Source organism: Staurois parvus, unplaced genomic scaffold (genome assembly GCF_062004578.1).
Source record: "Staurois parvus isolate SC_StPar_1 unplaced genomic scaffold, SC_StPar_1.0 ptg000011l, whole genome shotgun sequence".
In the NCBI taxonomy this organism is placed as follows: domain Eukaryota; kingdom Metazoa; phylum Chordata; class Amphibia; order Anura; family Ranidae; genus Staurois; species Staurois parvus.
Genome location: NW_028317807.1, coordinates 4937262 through 4958310, shown reverse-complemented (window position 1 = coordinate 4958310; position 21049 = coordinate 4937262). Strand labels below are relative to the sequence as shown.

The 21049-nt window shown below is 44.9% G+C and overlaps 1 protein-coding gene across 1 annotated transcript in view; it reads left to right on the top strand.

Annotated features, from left to right (window-relative positions):
- LOC149473729 (uncharacterized) overlaps positions 1 to 21049 on the top strand; it is a 379403-nt gene that overhangs the window by 253223 nt on the left and 105131 nt on the right. The window lies entirely within an intron of this gene.

Sequence of the window (21049 nt, the reverse complement as noted above, 5' to 3'; positions counted from 1 at the left end):
TAGACAGACTCCGGTGATGGAGTGCAAGACTGTACATTACGGCATTCAAGCATACAAAGTCAATCAGCTACTTGCTTAGTAGGCTGGACCTGTATTATGCCCGCCAGATTATCGATAGACAGACTCCGGTGATGGAGTGCAAAACTGTACATAATGGCATTCAGGCATACAAAGTCAATCAGCTACTTGCTTAGTAGGCTGGACCTGTTTTATGCCCACCAGATTATAGATAGACAGACTCCGGTGTTGGAGTTCAAAACTGTACATTACGGCATTCAGGCATACAAAGTCAATCAGCTACTTGCTTAGTAGGCTGGACCTGTATTATGCCCGCCAGATTATCGATAGACAGACTCCGGTGATGGAGTGCAAGACTGTACATAATGGCATTCAGGCATACAAAGTCAATCAGCTACTTGCTTAGTAGGCTGAACCTGTATTATGCCCACCAGATTATCGATAGACAGACTCCGGTGTTGGAGATCAAAATTGTACATTACGGCATTCAGGCATACAGAGTCAATCAGCTACCTGTTTAGTAGGCTGGACCTGTATTATGCCCGCCAGATTATCGATAGACAGACTCCGGTGATGGAGTGCAAAACTGTACATTACGGCATTCAGGCATACAGAGTCAATCAGCTACCTGTTTAGTAGGCTGGACCTGTATTATGCCCGCCAGATTATCGATAGATAGACTCCGGTGATGGAGTGCAAGACTTTACATAATGGCATTCAGGCATACAAAGTCAATCAGCTACTTGCTTAGTAGGCTGGACCTGTATTATGCCCACAAGATTATCGATAGACAGACTCCGGTGTTGGAGTTCAAAACTGTACATTACGGCATTTAGGCATACAAAATCACTCAGCTACTTGCTTAGTAGGCTGGACCTGTATTATGCCCGCCAGATTATCGATAGACAGACTCCGGTGATGGAGTGCAAAACTGTACATTACGGCATTCAGGCATACAGAGTCAATCAGCTCCCTGTTTAGTAGGCTGGACCTGTATTATGCCCGCCAGATTATCGATAGACAGACTCCGGTGATGGAGTGCAAGACTGTACATAATGGCATTCAGGCATACAAAGTCAATCAGCTACTTGCTTAGTAGGCTGGACCTGTTTTATGCCCACCAGATTATCGATAGACAGACTCCGGTGATGGAGTGCAAGACTGTACATTACGGCATTCAAGCATACAAAGTCAATCAGCTACTTGCTTAGTAGGCTGGACCTGTATTATGCCCGCCAGATTATCGATAGACAGACTCCGGTGATGGAGTGCAAGACTGTACATAATGGCATTCAGGCATACAAAGTCAATCAGCTACTTGCTTAGTAGACTGGACCTGTATTATGCCCACCATATTATCGATAGACAGACTCCGGTGTTGGAGATCAAAACTGTACATTACGGCATTCAGGCATACAAAGTCAATCAGCTACTTGCTTAGTAGGCTTGACCTGTTTTATGCCCACCAGATTATCGATAGACAGACTCCGGTGATGGAGTGCAAGACTGTACATTACGGCATTCAGGCATACAAAGTCAATCAGCTACTTGCTTAGTAGGCTGGACCTGTATTATGCCCACGAGATTATCGATAGACAGACTCCGGTGTTGGAGCTCAAAACTGTACATTACGGCATTCAGGTATACAAAGTCAATCAGCTACTTGCTTAGAAGGCTGGACCTGTATTATGCCCGGCAGATTATCGATAGACAGACTCCGGTGATGGAGTGCAAGACTACATAATGGCATTCAGGCATACAAAGTCAATCAGCTACTTGCTTAGTAGGCTGGACCTGTATTATGCCCACCAGATTATCGATAGACAGACTCCGGTGATGGAGTGCAAGACTGTACATAATGGCATTCAGGCATACAAAGTTAATCAGCTACTTGCTTAGAAGGCTGGACCTGTATTATGCCCACCAGATTATCGATAGACAGACTCCGGTGTTGGAGATCAAAACTGTACATTACGGTATTCAGGCATACAAACTCAATCAGTTACTTGCTTAGTAGGCTGGACCTGTTTTATGCCCACCAGATTATCGATAGACAGACTCTGGTGATGGAGTGCAAGACTGTACATTACGGCATTCAAGCATACAAAGTCAATCAGCTACTTGCTTAGTAGGCTGGACCTGTATTATGCCCGCCAGATTATCGATAGACAGACTCCGGTGATGGAGTGCAAAACTGTACATTACGGCATACAGAGTCAATCAGCTACCTTTTTAGTAGGATGGACCTGTATTATGCCCGCCAGATTATCGATAGACAGACTCCGGTGATGGAGTGCAAGACTGTACATTACGGCATACAGAGTCAATCAGCTACCTTTTTAGTAGGATGGACCTGTATTATGCCCGCCAGATTATCGATAGACAGACTCCGGTGATGGAGTGCAAGACTGTACATAATGGCATTCAGGCATACAATGTCAATCAGCTACTTGCTTAGTAGGCTGGACCTGTTTTATGCCCACCAGATTATCGATAGACAGACTCCGGTGATGGAGTGCAAGACTGTACATTACGGCATTCAAGCATACAAAGTCAATCAGCTACTTGCTTAGTAGGCTAGACCTGTATTATGCCCGCCAGATTATCGATAGACAGACTCCGGTGATGGAGTGCAAAACTGTACATTACGGCATTCAGGCATACAGAGTCAATCAGCTACTTGCTTAGTAGGCTGGACCTGTATTATGCCCGCCAGATTATCGATAGACAGACTCCGGTGTTGGAGTTCAAAACTGTACATTACGGCATTCAGGCATACAAAGTCAATCAGCTACTTGCTTAGTAGGCTGGACCTGTATTATGCCCGCCAGATTATCGATAGACAGACTCCGGTGATGGAGTGAAAGACTGTACATAATGGCATTCAGGCATACAAAGTCAATCAGCTACTTGCTTAGTAGGCTGGACCTGTATTATGCCCACCAGATTATCGATAGACAGACTCCGCTGTTGGAGATCAAAACTGTATATTACGGCATTCAGACATACAAAGCCAATCAGCTACTTGCTTAGTAGGCTGGACCTGTTTTATGCCCACCAGATTATCGATAGACAGACTCCGGTGATGGAGTGCAAGACTGTACATAATAGCATTCAGGCATACAAGGTCAATCAGCTACTTGCTTAGTAGGCTGGACCTGTATTATGCCCACCAGATTATCGATAGACAGACTCCGGTGTTGGAGATCAAAACTGTACATAATGGCATTCAGGCATACAAAGTCAATCAGCTACTTGCTTAGTAGGCTGGACCTGTTTTATGCCCACCAGATTATAGATAGACAGACTCCGGTGATGGAGTGCAAGACTGTACATTACAACATTCAGGCATACAGAGTCAATCAGCTACCTGTTTAGTAGGCTGGACCTGTATTATGCCCGCCAGATTATCGATAGACAAACTCCGGTGATGGAGTGCAAGACTGTACATAATGGCATTCAGGCATACAAAGTCAATCAGCTACTTGCTTAGTAGTCTGGACCTGTATTATGCCCGCCAGATTATCGATAGACAGACTCCGGTGATGGAGTGCAAAACTGTACATTACGGCATTCAGGCATACAGAGTCAATCAGCTACCTGTTTAGTAGGCTGGACCTTTATTATGCCCGCCAGATTATCGATAGACAGACTCCGGTGTTGGAGATCAAAACTGCACATAATGGCATTCATGCATACAAAGTCAATCAGATACTTGCTTAGTAGGCTGGACCTGTTTTATGCCCACCAGATTATAGATAGACAGACTCCGGTGATGGAGTGCAAGACTGTATATTACGGCATTCAAGCATACAAAGTCAATCAGCTACTTGCTTAGTAGGCTGGACCTGTATTATGCCCGCCAGATTATCGATAGACAGACTCCGATGATGGAGTGCAAAACTGTACATTACGGCATTCAGGCATACAGAGTCAATCAGCTACCTGTTTAGTAGGCTGGACCTGTATTATGCCTGCCAGATTATCGATAGATAGACTCCGGTGATGGAGTGCAAGACTGTACATAATGGCATTCAGGCATACAAAGTCAATCAGCTACTTGCTTAGTAGGCTGGACCTGTTTTATGCCCACCAGATTATAGATAGACAGACTCCGGTGATGGAGTGCAAAACTGTACATTACGGCATTCAGGCATACAGAGTCAATCAGCTACCTGTTTAGTAGGCTGGACCTGTATTATGGTCGCCAGATTATCGATAGATAGACTCTGGTGATGGAGTGCAAGACTGTACATTACGGCATTCAAGCATACAAAGTCAATCAGCTACTTGCTTAGTAGGCTGGACCTGTATTATGCCCGCCAGATTATCGATAGACAGACTCCGGTGATGGAGTGCAAAACTGTACATTACGGCATTCAGGCATACAGAGTCAATCAGCTACCTGTTTAGTAGGCTGGACCTGTATTATGCCCGCCAGATTATCGATAGATAGACTCCGGTGATGGAGTGCAAGACTGTACATAATGGCATTCAAGCATACAAAGTCAATCAGCTACTTGCTTATTAGGCTGGACCTGTATTATGCCCACCAGATTATCGATAGACAGACTCCGGTGTTGGAGATCAAAACTGTACATTACGGCATTCAGGCATACAAAGTCAATCAGCTACTTGCTTAGTAGGCTGGACCTGTTTTATGCCCACCAGATTATCGATAGACAGACTCCGGTGATGGAGTGCAAGACTGTACATAATGGCATTCAGGCATACAAAGTCAATCAGCTACTTGCTTAGTAGTCTGGACCTGTATTATGCCCGCCAGATTATCGATAGACAGACTCCGGTGATGGAGTGCAAAACTGTACATTACGGCATTCAGGCATACAGAGTCAATCAGCTACCTGTTTAGTAGGCTAGACCTGTATTATGCCCGCCAGATTATCGATAGATAGACTCCGGTGATGGAGTGCAAGACTGTACATAATGGCATTCAGGCATACAAAGTCAATCAGCTACTTGCTTAGTAGGCTGGACCTGTTTTATGCCCACCAGATTATCGATAGACAGACTCCGGTGATGGAGTGCAAGACTGTACATTACGGCATTCAAGCATAAAAAGGTCAATCAGCTACTTGCTTAGTAGGCTGGACCTGTATTATGCCCGCCAGATTATCGATAGACAGACTCCGGTGATGGAGTGCAAAACTGTACATTACGGCATTTAGGCATACAGAGTCAATCAGCTACCTGTTTAGTAGGCTGGACCTGTATTATGCCCGCCAGATTATCCGTAGATAGACTCCGGTGATGGAGTGCAAGACTGTACATAATGGCATTAAGGCATACAAAGTCAATCAGCTACTTGTTTAGTAGGCTGGACCTGTTTTATGCCCACCAGATTATCGATAGACAGACTCCGGTGATGGAGTGCAAGACTGTACATTACGGCATTCAAGCATAAAAAGGTCAATCAGCTACTTGCTTAGTAGGCTGGACCTGTATTATGCCCGCCAGATTATCGATAGACAGACTCCGGTGATGGAGTGCAAAACTGTACATTACGGCATTCAGGCATACAGAGTCAATCAGCTACCTGTTTAGTAGGCTGGACCTGTATTATGCCCGCCAGATTATCGATAGACAGACTCCGGTGATGGAGTGCAAAACTGTACATTACGGCATTCAGGCATACAGAGTCAATCAGCTACCTGTTTAGTAGGCTGGACCTGTATTATGCCCGCCAGATTATCGATAGACAGACTCCGGTGATGGAGTGCAAAACTGTACATAATGGCATTCAGGCATACAAAGTCAATCAGCTACTTGCTTAGTAGGCTGGACCTGTATTATGCCCACCAGATTATCGATAGACAAACTCCGGTGTTGGAGATCAAAATTGTACATTACGGCATTCAGGCATACAAAGTCAATCAGCTACCTGTTTAGTAGGCTGGACCTGTATTATGCCCGCCAGATTATCGATAGACAGACTCCGGTGATGGAGTGCAAGACTGTACATAATGGCATTCAGGCATACAAAGTCAATCAGCTACTTGCTTAGTAGGCTGGACCTGTTTTATGCCCACCAGATTATCGATAGACAGACTCCGGTGATGGAGTGCAAGACTGTACATTACGGCATTCAAGCATACAAAGTCAATCAGCTACTTGCTTAGTAGGCTAGACCTGTATTATGCCCGCCAGATTATCGATAGACAGACTCCGGTGATGGAGTGCAAAACTGTACATTACGGCATTCAGGCATACAGAGTCAATCAGCTACTTGCTTAGTAGGCTGGACCTGTATTATGCCCGCCAGATTATCGATAGACAGACTCCGGTGTTGGAGTTCAAAACTGTACATTACGGCATTCAGGCATACAAAGTCAATCAGCTACTTCCTTAGTAGGCTGGACCTGTATTATGCCCGCCAGATTATCGATAGACAGACTCCGGTGATGGAGTGCAAGACTGTACATAATGGCATTCAGGCATACAAAGTCAATCAGCTACTTGCTTAGTAGGCTGGACCTGTATTATGCCCACCAGATTATCGATAGACAGACTCCGCTGTTGGAGATCAAAACTGTATATTACGGCATTCAGACATACAAAGTCAATCAGCTACTTGCTTAGTAGGCTGGACCTGTTTTATGCCCACCAGATTATCGATAGACAGACTCCGGTGATGGAGTGCAAGACTGTACATAATGGCATTCAGGCATACAAGGTCAATCAGCTACTTGCTTAGTAGGCTGGACCTGTATTATGCCCACCAGATTATCGATAGACAGACTCCGGTGTTGGAGATCAAAACTGTACATAATGGCATTCAGGCATACAAAGTCAATCAGCTACTTGCTTAGTAGGCTGGACCTGTTTTATGCCCACCAGATTATAGATAGACAGACTCCGGTGATGGAGTGCAAGACTGTACATTACGGCATTCAGGCATACAGAGTCAATCAGCTACCTGTTTAGTAGGCTGGACCTGTATTATGCCCGCCAGATTATCGATAGACAAACTCCGGTGATGGAGTGCAAGACTGTACATAATGGCATTCAGGCATACAAAGTCAATCAGCTACTTGCTTAGTAGTCTGGACCTGTATTATGCCCGCCAGATTATCGATAGACAGACTCCGGTGATGGAGTGCAAGACTGTACATAATGGCATTCAGGCATACAAAGTCAATCAGCTACTTGCTTAGTAGGCTGGTCCTGTATTATGCCTACCAGATTATCGATAGACAGACTCCAGTGTTGGAGATCAAAACTGTACATTACGGCATTCAGGCATACAAAGTCAATCAGCTACTTGCTTAGTAGGCTTGACCTGTTTTATGCCCACCAGATTATCGATAGACAGACTCCGGTGATGGAGTGCAAGACTGTACATTACGGCATTCAAGCATACAAAGTCAATCAGCTACTTGCTTAGTAGGCTGGACCTGTATTATGCCCGCCAGATTATCGATAGACAGACTCCGGTGATGGAGTGCAAAACTGTACATAATGGCATTCAGGCATACAAAGTCAATCAGCTACTTGCTTAGTAGGCTGGACCTGTTTTATACCCACCAGATTATAGATAGACAGACTCCAGTGATGGAGTGCAAGACTGTACATTACGGCATTCAAGCATACAAAGTCAATCAGCTACTTGTTTAGTAGGCTGGACCTGTATTATGCCCGCCAGATTATCAATAGACAGACTCCGGTGATGGAGTGCAAAACTGTACATTACTGCATTCAGGCATACAGAGTCAATCAGCTACCTGTTTAGTAGGCTGGACCTGTATTATGCCCGCCAGATTATCGATAGATAGACTCCGGTGATGGAGTGCAAGACTGTACATAATGGCATTCAGGCATACAAAGTCAATCAGCTACTTGCTTAGTAGGCTGGACCTGTATTATGCCCACGAGATTATCGATAGACAGACTCCGGTGTTGGAGTTCAAAACTGTACATTACGGCATTCAGGCATACAAAGTCAATCAGCTACTTGCTTAGTAGGCTGGACCTGTATTATGCCCGCCAGATTATCGATAGACAGACTCCGGTGATGGAGTGCAAAACTGTACATAATGGCATTCAGGCATACAAAGTCAATCAGCTACTTGTTTAGTAGGCTGAACCTGTATTATGCCCACCAGATTATCGATAGACAGACTCCGGTGTTGGAGATCAAAATTGTACATTACGGCATTCAGGCATACAGAGTCAATCAGCTACCTGTTTAGTAGGCTGGACCTGTATTATGCCCGCCAGATTATCGATAGACAGACTCCGGTGATGGAGTGCAAAACTGTACATTACGGCATTCAGGCATACAGAGTCAATCAGCTACCTGTTTAGTAGGCTGGACCTGTATTATGCCCGCCAGATTATCGATAGATAGACTCCGATGATGGAGTGCAAGACTTTACATAATGGCATTCAGGCATACAAAGTCAATCAGCTACTTGCTTAGTAGGCTGGACCTGTATTATGCCCACAAGATTATCGATAGACAGACTCCGGTGTTGGAGTTCAAAACTGTACATTACGACATTCAGGCATACAAAGTCAATCAGCTACTTGCTTAGTAGGCTGGACCTGTATTATGCCCGCCAGATTATCGATAGACAGACTCCGGTGATGGATTGCAAAACTGTACATTACGGCATTCAGGCATACAGAGTCAATCAGCTACGTGTTTAGTAGGCTGGACCTGTATTATGCCCGCCAGATTATCGATAGACAGACTCCGGTGATGGAGTGCAAGACTGTACATAATGGCATTCAGGCATACAAAGTCAATCAGCTACTTGCTTAGTAGGCTGGACCTGTTTTATGCCCACCAGATTATCGATAGACAGACTCCGGTGATGGAGTGCAAGACTTTACATTACGGCATTCAAGCATACAAAGTCAATCAGCTACTTGCTTAGTAGGCTGGACCTGTATTATGCCCGCCAGATTATCAATAGACAGACTCCGGTGATGGAGATCAAAACTGTACATTACGGCATTCAGGCATACAAAATCAATCAGCTACTTGCTTAGTAGGCTGGACCTGTTTTATACCCACCAGATTATCGATAGACAGACTCCGGTGATGGAGTGCAAGACTGTACATTACGGCATTCAAGCATACAAAGTCAATCAGCTACTTGCTTAGTAGGCTGGACCTGTATTATGCCCACCAGATTATCGATAGACAGACTCCGGTGATGGAGTGCAAGACTGTACATAATGGCATTCAGGCATACAAAGTCAATCAGCTACTTGCTTTGTAGGCTGGACCTGTATTATGCCCGCCAGATTATCAATAGACAGACTCCGGTGATGGAGTGCAAAACTGTACATTACGGCATTCAGGCATACAGAGTCAATCAGCTACCTGTTTAGTAGGCTGGACCTGTATTATGCCCGCCAGATTATCGATAGACAGACTCCGGTGATGGAGTGCAAGACTGTACATAATGGCATTCAGGCATACAAAGTCAATCAGCTACTTGCTTAGTAGGCTGGACCTGTTTTATGCCCACCAGATTATCGATAGACAGACTCCGGTGATGGAGTGCAAGACTTTACATTACGGCATTCAAGCATACAAAGTCAATCAGCTACTTGCTTAGTAGGCTGGACCTGTATTATGCCCGCCAGATTATCAATAGACAGACTCCGGTGATGGAGATCAAAACTGTACATTACGGCATTCAGGCATACAAAATCAATCAGCTACTTGCTTAGTAGGCTGGACCTGTTTTATACCCACCAGATTATCGATAGACAGACTCCGGTGATGGAGTGCAAGACTGTACATTACGGCATTCAAGCATACAAAGTCAATCAGCTACTTGCTTAGTAGGCTGGACCTGTATTATGCCCACCAGATTATCGATAGACAGACTCCGGTGATGGAGTGCAAGACTGTACATAATGGCATTCAGGCATACAAAGTCAATCAGCTACTTGCTTTGTAGGCTGGACCTGTATTATGCCCGCCAGATTATCAATAGACAGACTCCGGTGATGGAGTGCAAAACTGTACATTACGGCATTCAGGCATACAGAGTCAATCAGCTACCTGTTTAGTAGGCTGGACCTGTATTATGCCCGCCAGATTATCGATAGACAGACTCCGGTGATGGAGTGCAAGACTGTACATAATGGCATTCAGGCATACAAAGTCAATCAGCTACTTGCTTAGTAGGCTGGTCCTGTTTTATGCCCACCAGATTATCGATAGACAGACTCCGGTGATGGAGTGCAAGACTGTACATTACGGCATTCAAGCATACAAAGTCATTCAGCTACTTGCTTAGTAGGCTAGACCTGTATTATGCCCGCCAGATTATCGATAGACAGACTCCGGTGATGGAGTGCAAAACTGTACATTACGGCATTCAGGCATACAAAGTCAATCAGCTACTTGCTTAGTAGGCTGGACCTGTATTATGCCCGCCAGATTATCGATAGACAAACTCCGGTGATGGAGTGCAAGACTGTACATAATGGCATTCAGGCATACAAAGTCAATCAGCTACTTGCTTAGTAGGCTGGACCTGTATTATGCCCACCAGATTATCGATAGACAGACTCCGCTGTTGGAGATCAAAACTGTACATTACGGCATTCAGATATACAAAGTCAATCAGCTATTTGCTTAGTAGGCTGGACCTGTTTTATGCCCACCAGATTATCGATAGACAGACTCCGGTGATGGAGTGCAAAACTGTACATTACGGCATTCAGGCATACAGAGTCAATCAGCTACCTGTTTAGTAGGCTGGACCTGTATTATGCCCGCCAGATTATCGATAGACAGACTCCGGTGATGAAGTGCAAGACTGTACATAATGGCATTCAGGCATACAAAGTCAATCAGCTACTTGCTTAGTAGGCTGGACCTGTTTTATGCCCTCCAGATTATCGATAGACAGACTCCGGTGATGGAGTGCAAGACTGTACATTACGGCATTCAAGCATACAAAGTCAATCAGCTACTTGCTTAGTAGGCTGGACCTGTATTATGCCCGCCAGATTATCGATAGACAGACTCCGGTGTTGGAGATCAAAACTGTACATTACGGCATTCAGGCATACAAAGTCAATCAGCTACTTGCTTAGTAGGCTGGACCTGTATTATGCCCACCAGATTATCGATAGACAGACTCGGGTGATGGAGTGCAAGACTGTACATAATGGCATTCAGGCATACAAAGTCAATCAGCTACTTGCTTAGTAGGCTGAACCTGTATTATGCCCACCAGATTATCGATAGACAGACTCCGGTGTTGGAGATCAAAACTGAACATTACGGCATTCAGGCATACAAAGTCAATCAGCTACTTGCTTAGTAGGATGGACCTGTTTTATGCCCACCAGATTATCGATAGACAGACTCCGGTGATGGAGTGCAAAACTGTACATTACGGCATTCAGGCATACAGAGTCAATCAGCCACCTATTTAGTAGGCTGGACCTGTATTATGCCCGCCAGATTATCGATAGATAGACTCCGGTGATGGAGTGCAAGACTGTACATAATGGCATTCAGGCATACAAAGTCAATCAGCTACTTGCTTAGTAGGCTGGACCTGTATTATGCCCACAAGATTATCGATAGACAGACTCCGGTGTTGGAGTTCAAAACTGTACATTACGGCATTCAGGCATACAAAGTCAATCAGCTACTTGCTTAGTAGGCTGGACCTGTATTATGCCCGCCAGATTATTGATAGACAGACTCCGGTGATGGAGTGCAAAACTGTACATTACGGCATTCAGGCATACAGAGTCAATCAGCTACCTGTTTAGTAGGCTGGACCTGTATTATGCCCGCCAGATTATCGATAGATAGACTCCGGTGATGGAGTGCAAGACTGTACATAATGGCATTCAGGCATACAAAGTCAATCAGCTACTTGCTTAGTAGGCTGGACCTGTATTATGCCCACCAGATTATCGATAGACAAACTCCGGTGTTGGAGATCAAAACTGTACATTACGGCATTCAGGCATACAAAGTCAATCAGCTACTTGCTTAGTAGGCTGGACCTGTTTTATGCCCACCAGATTATCGATAGACAGACTCCGGTGATGGAGTGCAAGACTGTACATTACGGCATTAAAGCATACAAAGTCAATCAGCTACTTGCTTAGTAGGCTGCACCTGTATTATGCCCGCCAGATTATCGATAGACAGACTCCGGTGATGGAGTGCAAAACTGTACATTACGGCATTCAGGCATAAAGAGTCAATCAGCTACCTGTTTAGTAGGCTGGACCTGTATTATGCCCGCCAGATTATCGATAGATAGACTCCGGTGATGGAGTGCAAGACTGTACATAATGGCATTCAGGCATACAAAGTCAATCAGCTACTTGCTTAGTAGGCTGGACCTGTATTATACCCACCAGATTATCGATAGACAGACTCCGGTGTTGGAGATCAAAACTGTACATAATGGCATTCAGGCATACAAAGTCAATCAGCTACTTGCTTAGTATGCTGGACCTGTATTATGCCCACGAGTTTATCTATAGACAGACTCCGGTGTTGGAGTTCAAAATTGTACATTACGGCATTCAGGCATACAAAGTCAATCAACTACTTGCTTAGTAGGCTGGACCTGTATTATGCCCGCCAGATTATCGATAGACAGACTCCGGTGATGGAGTGCAAGACTGTACATAATGGCATTCAGGCATACAAAGTCAATCAGCTACTTGCTTAGTAGGCTGGACCTGTTTTATGCCCGCCAGATTATCGATAGACACACTCCGGTGATGGAGTGCAAAACTGTACATTACGGCATTCAGGCATACAGAGTCAATCAGCTACCTATTTAGTAGGCTGGACCTGTATTATGCCCGCCAGATTATCGATAGATAGACTCCGGTGATGGAGTGCAAGACTGTACATAATGGCATTCAGGCATACAAAGTCAATCAGCTACTTGCTTAGTAGGCTGGACCTGTATTATGCCCACAAGATTATCGATAGCCAGACTCCGGTGTTGGAGTTCAAAACTGTACATTACGGCATTCAGGCATACAAAGTCAATCAGCTACTTGCTTAGTAGGCTGGATCTGTATTATGCCCGCCAGATTATCGATAGACAGACTCCGGTGATGGAGTGCAAGACTGTACATTACGGCATTCAAGCATACAAAGTCAATCAGCTACTTGCTTAGTAGGCTGGACCTGTATTATGCCCGCCAGATTATCGATAGACAGACTCCGGTGATGGAGTGCAAAACTGTACATTACGGCATTGAGGCATACAGAGTCAATCAGCTACCTGTTTAGTAGGCTGGACCTGTATTATGCCCGCCAGATTATCGATAGATAGACTCCGGTGATGGAGTGCAAGACTGTACATAATGGCATTCAGGCATACAAAGTCAATTACCTACTTGCTTAGTAGGCTGGACCTGTATTATGCCCACCAGATTATCGATAGACAGACTCCGGTGTTGGAGATCAAAACTGTACATTACGGCATTCAGGCATACAAAGTCAATCAGCTACTTGCTTAGTATGCTGGACCTGTTTTATGCCCACCAGATTATCGATAGACAGACTCCGGTGATGGAGTGCAAGACTGTACATTACGGCATTCAAGCATACAAAGTCAATCAGGTACTTGCTTAGTAGGCTGGACCTGCATTATGCCCACGAGATTATCGATAGACAGACTCCGGTGTTAAAGTTCAAAACTGTACATTGCGGCATTCAGGCATACAAACTCAATCAGCTACTTGCTTAGTAGGCTGGACCTGTATTATGCCCGCCAGATTATCGATAGACAAACTCCGGTGTTGGAGATCAAAACTGTACATTACGGCATTCAGGCATACAAAGTCAATCAGCTACTTGCTTAGTAGGCTGGACCTGTTTTATGCCCACCAGATTATCGATAGACAGACTCCGGTGATGGAGTGCAAGACTGTAGATTACGGCATTCAGGCATACAGAGTCAATCAGCTACCTGTTTAGTAGGCTGGACCTGTATTATGCCCGCCAGATTATCGATAGACAGACTCCGGTGATGGAGTGCAAGACTGTACATAATGGCATTCAGGCATACAAAGTCAATCAGCTACTTGTTTAGTAGGCTGGACCTGTATTATGCCCACCAGATTATCGATAGACAGACTCCGGTGTTGGAGATCAAAACTGTACATTACGGCATTCAGGCATACAAAGTCAATCAGCTACTTGCTTAGTAGGCTGGACCTGTTTTATGCCCACCAGACTATCGATAGACAGACTCCGGTGATGGAGTGCAAGACTGTACATTACGGCATTCAAGCATACAAAGTCAATCAGCTACTTGCTTAGTAGGCTGGACCTGTATTATGCCCGCCAGATTATCAATAGACAGACTCCGGTGATGGAGTGCAAAACTGTACATTACGGCATTCAGGCATACAGAGTCAATCAGCTACCTATTTAGTAGGCTGGACTTGTATTATGCCCGCCAGATTATCGATAGATAGACTCCGGTGATGGAGTGCAAGACTGTACATAATGGCATTCAGGCATACAAAGTCAATCAGCTACTTGCTTAGTAGGCTGGACCTGTATTATGCCCGCCAGATTATCGATAGACAGACTCCGGTGATGGAGTGCAAAACTGTACATTACGGCATACAGAGTCAATCAGCTACCTGTTTAGTAGGCTGGACCTGTATTATGCCCGCCAGATTATCGTATAGATAGACTCCGGTGATGGAGTGCAAGACTGTACATAATGGCATTCAGGCATACAAAGTCAATCAGCTACTTGCTTAGTAGGCTGGACCTGTTTTATGCCCACCAGATTATCGATAGACAGACACCGGTGATGGAGTGCAAGACTGTACATTACGGCATTCAAGCATACAAATTCAATCAGCTACTTGCTTAGTAGGCTGGACCTGTTTTATGCCCGCCAGATTATCGATAGACAGACTCCGGTGATGGAGTGCAAGACTGTACATAATGGCATTCAGGCATACAAAGTCAATCAGCTACTTGCTTAGTAGGCTGGACCTGTATTATGCCCACCAGATTATCGATACACAGACTCCGGTGTTGGAGATCAAAACTGTACATTACGGCATTCAGGCATACAAAGTCAATCAGCTACTTGCTTAGTAGGCTGGACCTGTTTTATGCCCACCAGATTATCGATAGACAGACTCCGGTGATGGAGTGCAAGACTGTACATAATGGCATTCAGGCATACAAAGTCAATCAGCTACTTGCTTAGTAGGCTGGACCTGTATTATGCCCACCAGATTATCGATAGACAGACTCCGGTGTTGGAGATCAAAACTGTACATTACGGCATTCAGGCATACAAAGTCAATCAGCTACTTGCTTAGTAGGCTGGACCTGTTTTATGCCCGCCAGATTATCGATAGACAGACACCGGTGATGGAGTGCAAAACTGTACATTAGGGCATTCAGGCATACAGAGTCAATCAGCTACCTGTTTAGTAGGCTGGACCTGTATTATGCCAGCCAGATTATCGATAGATAGACTCCGGTGATGGAGTGCAAGACTGTACATAATGGTATTCAGGCATTCAGAGTCAATCAGCTACCTGTTTAGTAGGCTGGACCTGTATTATGCCCGCCAGATTATCGATAGACAGACTCCGGTGATGGAGTGCAAGACTGTACATAATGGCATTCAGACATACAAAGTCAATCAGCTACTTGTTTAGTAGGCTGGACCTGTATTATGCCCACCAGATTATCGATAGACAGACTCCAGTGTTGGAGATCAAAACTGTACATTACGGCATTCAGGCATACAAAGTCAATCAGCTACTTGCTTAGTAGGCTGGACCTGTTTTATGCCCACCAGACTATCGATAGACAGACTCCGGTGATGGAGTGCAAGACTGTACATTACGGCATTCAAGCATACAAAGTCAATCAGCTACTTGCTTAGTAGGCTGGACCTGTATTATGCCCGCCAGATTATCAATAGACAGACTCCGGTGATGGAGTGCAAAACTGTACATTACGGCATTCAGGCATACAGAGTCAATCAGCTACCTATTTAGTAGGCTGGACTTGTATTATGCCCGCCAGATTATCGATAGATAGACTCCGGTGATGGAGTGCAAGACTGTACATAATGGCATTCAGGCATACAAAGTCAATCAGCTACTTGCTTAGTAGGCTGGACCTGTATTATGCCCGCCAGATTATCGATAGACAGACTCCGGTGATGGAGTGCAAAACTGTACATTACGGCATACAGAGTCAATCAGCTACCTGTTTAGTAGGCCGGACCTGTATTATGCCCGCCAGATTATCGTATAGATAGACTCCGGTGATGGAGTGCAAGACTGTACATAATGGCATTCAGGCATACAAAGTCAATCAGCTACTTGCTTAGTAGGCTGGACCTGTTTTATGCCCACCAGATTATCGATAGACAGACACCGGTGATGGAGTGCAAGACTGTACATTACGGCATTCAAGCATACAAATTCAATCAGCTACTTGCTTAGTAGGCTGGACCTGTTTTATGCCCACCAGATTATCAATAGACAGACTCCGGTGATGGAGTGCAAGACTGTACATTACGGCATTCAAGCATACAAAGTCAATCAGCTACTTGCTTAGTAGGCTGGACCTGTATTATGCCCGCCAGATTATCGATAGACAGACTCCGGTGATGGAGTGCAAGACTGTACATAATGGCATTCAGGCATACAAAGTCAATCAGCTACTTGCTTAGTAGGCTGGACCTGTATTATGCCCACCAGATTATCGATACACAGACTCCGGTGTTGGAGATCAAAACTGTACATTACGGCATTCAGGCATACAAAGTCAATCAGCTACTTGCTTAGTAGGCTGGACCTGTTTTATGCCCACCAGATTATCGATAGACAGACTCCGGTGATGGAGTGCAAGACTGTACATAATGGCATTCAGGCATACAAAGTCAATCAGCTACTTGCTTAGTAGGCTGGACCTGTATTATGCCCACCAGATTATCGATATACAGACTCCGGTGTTGGAGATCAAAAAACTGTACATTACGGCATTCAGGCATACAAAGTCAATCAGCTACTTGCTTAGTAGGCTGGACCTGTTTTATGCCCACCAGATTATCGATATACAGACTCCGGTGTTGGAGATCAAAACTGAACATTACGGCATTCAGGCATACAAAGTCAATCAGCTACTTGCTTAGTAGGATGGACCTGTTTTATGCCCACCAGATTATCGATAGACAGACTCCGGTGATGGAGTGCAAAACTGTACATTACGGCATTCAGGCATACAGAGTCAATCAGCCACCTATTTAGTAGGCTGGACCTGTATTATGCCCGCCAGATTATCGATAGATAGACTCCGGTGATGAAGTGCAAGACTGTACATAATGGCATTCAGGCATACAAAGTCAATCAGCTACTTGCTTAGTAGGCTGGACCTGTATTATGCCCACAAGATTATCGATAGACAGACTCCGGTGTTGGAGTTCAAAACTGTACATTACGGCATTCAGGCATACAAAGTCAATCAGCTACTTGCTTAGTAGGCTGGACCTGTATTATGCCCGCCAGATTATTGATAGACAGACTCCGGTGATGGAGTGCAAAACTGTACATTACGGCATTCAGGCATACAGAGTCAATCAGCTACCTGTTTAGTAGGCTGGACCTGTATTATGCCCGCCAGATTATCGATAGATAGACTCCGGTGATGGAGTGCAAGACTGTACATAATGGCATTCAGGCATACAAAGTCAATCAGCTACTTGCTTAGTAGGCTGGACCTGTATTATGCCCACCAGATTATCGATAGACAAACTCCGGTGTTGGAGATCAAAACTGTACATTACGGCATTCAGGCATACAAAGTCAATCAGCTACTTGCTTAGTAGGCTGGACCTGTTTTATGCCCACCAGATTATCGATAGACAGACTCCGGTGATGGAGTGCAAGACTGTACATAATGGCATTCAGGCATACAAAGTCAATCAGCTACTTGCTTAGTAGGCTGGACCTGTATTATACCCACCAGATTATCGATAGACAGACTCCGGTGTTGGAGATCAAAACTGTACATAATGGCATTCAGGCATACAAAGTCAATCAGCTACTTGCTTAGTATGCTGGACCTGTATTATGCCCACGAGTTTATCTATAGACAGACTCCGGTGTTGGAGTTCAAAATTGTACATTACGGCATTCAGGCATACAAAGTCAATCAACTACTTGCTTAGTAGGCTGGACCTGTATTATGCCCGCCAGATTATCGATAGACAGACTCCGGTGATGGAGTGCAAGACTGTACATAATGGCATTCAGGCATACAAAGTCAATCAGCTACTTGCTTAGTAGGCTGGACCTGTTTTATGCCCGCCAGATTATCGATAGACACACTCCGGTGATGGAGTGCAAAACTGTACATTACGGCATTCAGGCATACAGAGTCAATCAGCTACCTATTTAGTAGGCTGGACCTGTATTATGCCCGCCAGATTATCGATAGATAGACTCCGGTGATGGAGTGCAAGACTGTACATAATGGCATTCAGGCATACAAAGTCAATCAGCTACTTGCTTAGTAGGCTGGACCTGTATTATGCCCACAAGATTATCGATAGACAGACTCCGGTGTTGGAGTTCAAAACTGTACATTACGGCATTCAGGCATACAAAGTCAATCAGCTACTTGCTTAGTAGGCTGGATCTGTATTATGCCCGCCAGATTATCGATAGACAGACTCCGGTGATGGAGTGCAAGACTGTACATTACGGCATTCAAGCATACAAAGTCAATCAACTACTTGCTTAGTAGGCTGGACCTGTATTATGCCCGCCAGATTATCGATAGACAGACTCCGGTGATGGAGTGCAAAACTGTACATTACGGCATTGAGGCATACAGAGTCAATCAGCTACCTGTTTAGTAGGCTGGACCTGTATTATGCCCGCCAGATTATCGATAGATAGACTCCGGTGATGGAGTGCAAGACTGTACATAATGGCATTCAGGCATACAAAGTCAATTACCTACTTGCTTAGTAGGCTGGACCTGTATTATGCCCACCAGATTATCGATAGACAGACTCCGGTGTTGGAGATCAAAACTGTACATTACGGCATTCAGGCATACAAAGTCAATCAGCTACTTGCTTAGTATGCTGGACCTGTTTTATGCCCACCAGATTATCGATAGACAGACTCCGGTGATGGAGTGCAAGACTGTACATTACGGCATTCAAGCATACAAAGTCAATCAGGTACTTGCTTAGTAGGCTGGACCTGCATTATGCCCACGAGATTATCGATAGACAGACTCCGGTGTTAAAGTTCAAAACTGTACATTGCGGCATTCAGGCATACAAACTCAATCAGCTACTTGCTTAGTAGGCTGGACCTGTATTATGCCCGCCAGATTATCGATAGACAAACTCCGGTGTTGGAGATCAAAACTGTACATTACGGCATTCAGGCATACAAAGTCAATCAGCTACTTGCTTAGTAGGCTGGACCTGTTTTATGCCCACCAGATTATCGATAGACAGACTCCGGTGATGGAGTGCAAGACTGTAGATTACGGCATTCAGGCATACAGAGTCAATCAGCTACCTGTTTAGTAGGCTGGACCTGTATTATGCCCGCCAGATTATCGATAGACAGACTCCGGTGATGGAGTGCAAGACTGTACATAATGGCATTCAGGCATACAAAGTCAATCAGCTACTTGTTTAGTAGGCTGGACCTGTATTATGCCCACCAGATTATCGATAGACAGACTCCGGTGTTGGAGATCAAAACTGTACATTACGGCATTCAGGCATACAAAGTCAATCAGCTACTTGCTTAGTAGGCTGGACCTGTTTTATGCCCACCAGACTATCGATAGACAGACTCCGGTGATGGAGTGCAAGACTGTACATTACGGCATTCAAGCATACAAAGTCAATCAGCTACTTGCTTAGTAGGCTGGACCTGTATTATGCCCGCCAGATTATCAATAGACAGACTCCGGTGATGGAGTGCAAAACTGTACATTACGGCATTCAGGCATACAGAGTCAATCAGCTACCTATTTAGTAGGCTGGACTTGTATTATGCCCGCCAGATTATCGATAGATAGACTCCGGTGATGGAGTGCAAGACTGTACATAATGGCATTCAGGCATACAAAGTCAATCAGCTACTTGCTTAGTAGGCTGGACCTGTATTATGCCCGCCAGATTATCGATAGACAGACTCCGGTGATGGAGTGCAAAACTGTACATTACGGCATACAGAGTCAATCAGCTACCTGTTTAGTAGGCTGGACCTGTATTATGCCCGCCAGATTATCGTATAGATAGACTCCGGTGATGGAGTGCAAGACTGTACATAATGGCATTCAGGCATACAAAGTCAATCAGCTACTTGCTTAGTAGGCTGGACCTGTTTTATGCCCACCAGATTATCGATAGACAGACACCGGTGATGGAGTGCAAGACTGTACATTACGGCATTCAAGCATACAAATTCAATCAGCTACTTGCTTAGTAGGCTGGACCTGTTTTATGCCCACCAGATTATCAATAGACAGACTCCGGTGATGGAGTGCAAGACTGTACATTACGGCATTCAAGCATACAAAGTCAATCAGCTACTTGCTTAGTAGGCTGGACCTGTATTATGCCCGCCAGATTATCGATAGACAGACTCCGGTGATGGAGTGCAAGACTGTACATAATGGCATTCAGGCATACAAAGTCAATCAGCTACTTGCTTAGTAGGCTGGACCTGTATTATGCCCACCAGATTATCGATACACAGACTCCGGTGTTGGAGATCAAAACTGTACATTACGGCATTCAGGCATACAAAGTCAATCAGCTACTTGCTTAGTAGGCTGGACCTGTTTTATGCCCACCAGATTATCGATAGACAGACTCCGGTGATGGAGTGCAAGACTGTACATAATGGCATTCAGGCATACAAAGTCAATCAGCTACTTGCTTAGTAGGCTGGACCTGTATTATGCCCACCAGATTATCGATAGACAGACTCCGGTGTTGGAGATCAAAACTGTACATTA